Here is a 1,624-nt window from a genome sequence, read left to right on the forward strand (position 1 = left end):
CAAGCAAATCCTGGCGGATTCTGGTGATAATAACAATAATCACCGCGACCCTCCGACTGGTTCTAGCGATTCAGAGGTATCATCAGACGCAGAATCAGTGATGGCGGTTCCAAAGAAGCTTAGTGATTATTCATAACCCAAGCTTACAGATTTTCCGCATCTCACCCCTACTCCGGCTCTTGATGGGGTTCAATTCGAAATTAAACCTCAATTTATAACGATGATAGAGAGGAAGCAATTTAGTGGAGCCAAGGGTGAAGACCCAAATCTTCACATTGCCGACTATTGTCAATATTGTAACACTATCAGGCAAGCCGGGGTCACTCAAGACCAAATCAGGGAGATTCTCTTTCCCTTCTCTTTAACTAGAAAAGCTAAATTGTGGTTTAATGGCTTAAATAGAACTGCACTTGGTATAACTGACTGGGAAACTCTTGTTTTGAATTTCTATAACAAGTATTACCCTGCAGAGAGAACAGCCGTACTACGGAGTGCGATTCAGAACTTTGCCTAAGAAGCCGATGAATCTTTATATGAGGCTTGGGAGAGGTTCAAGGATTTACAAAGAGACTGTCCCCACCATAATTTAGCACAATGGTAGTTAATCCAAGCCTTTTACAATGGCCTTTGAAATTCTTCTCGAATAATTTTAGATTCTGCAGCTAGTGGGAGATTTATGAATCTTGATGTTGAAGATGCTGGTCAGGTTATTGAAGACATGGCGATACACAATTCCCAATATGGGAATCCTAGAGGATTTGCTAACAAGGGGAAGCATAGTGTTGACTCTGTATCCTTTTTACAAGCTCAACTGACCTCTATTTGCCAAAAATTAGATAATCTTAGCACTGCCAATGTAGCTAATGTATCTGCAATGAATAATAATTCTAATGAGGCTTTCTGTGAAAATTGTGGTATTTTAGGTCATTGGGAACAAGATTGCAGGAGTTCCGTGGAGCAAGTTAATGCCTTTCAAGCTTATAGGCAAAATAACCCATACTCCAACACCTACAATCCTGGGTATCAGAATCATTCGTACCTTTCCTACCGGAGTACTAATGTTCAGAATCCACCACCACAAGAACCACAGGCGCCACAACAACAGCAGCAGAAATATTACCATCCCAATGCTGGCCAGAAGAACCAACCACAACAACCCTCCTCATCTTCTGACCCTTCTCTGGTGGAAATTAGAGCAATGTTGGTTAATATGCAAAAGAACATGGAGAGTAGAGATGCGACAATTGATCAAATTCTAGCACATAATAAAATTGTAGATAATCAAATTGCGCAACTCTCTGCTACTCTACAAGCCCGCCAACAGGGAGCTCTGCCGGCACAGCCGACAAGGCCTACGGATCAAGAATTTGCAATTACTCTAAGGAGTGGTTCAAACTATGAAGGGTCCCTTATGCCTAGAGTTGATGAACCTGTTTTATTAAACAATGCTAATCTTGATTCCGTTAAACCCAACAATGTAGTTAATAGCCCTGCAGGGCTAAAGGATAATGCTAACATATCTAATTCTACATTGCAGGGTACGACTCCAGAGAAGGTGGCTACTCCAGATAAGGGCAATAATGCCCCAAAGCCAATTATCAAACTTCCATTCCCCAACCGTCAA

The 1,624-nt window shown here is 41.6% G+C and overlaps 1 non-coding gene across 1 annotated transcript; it reads right to left on the minus strand.

Annotated features, from left to right (window-relative positions):
* Positions 1–481: 481 nt before the first annotated feature.
* LOC145565650 (small nucleolar RNA R71) lies at positions 482–588 on the minus strand. Its single transcript, XR_014095072.1, has one exon. It is a non-coding gene; the product is annotated as a small nucleolar RNA R71 (small nucleolar RNA).
* Positions 589–1,624: the final 1,036 nt, after the last annotated feature.

Source organism: Chenopodium album, chromosome 1 (genome assembly GCF_948465745.1).
Source record: "Chenopodium album chromosome 1, dcCheAlbu1.1, whole genome shotgun sequence".
Lineage (NCBI taxonomy): Eukaryota > Viridiplantae > Streptophyta > Magnoliopsida > Caryophyllales > Amaranthaceae > Chenopodium > Chenopodium album.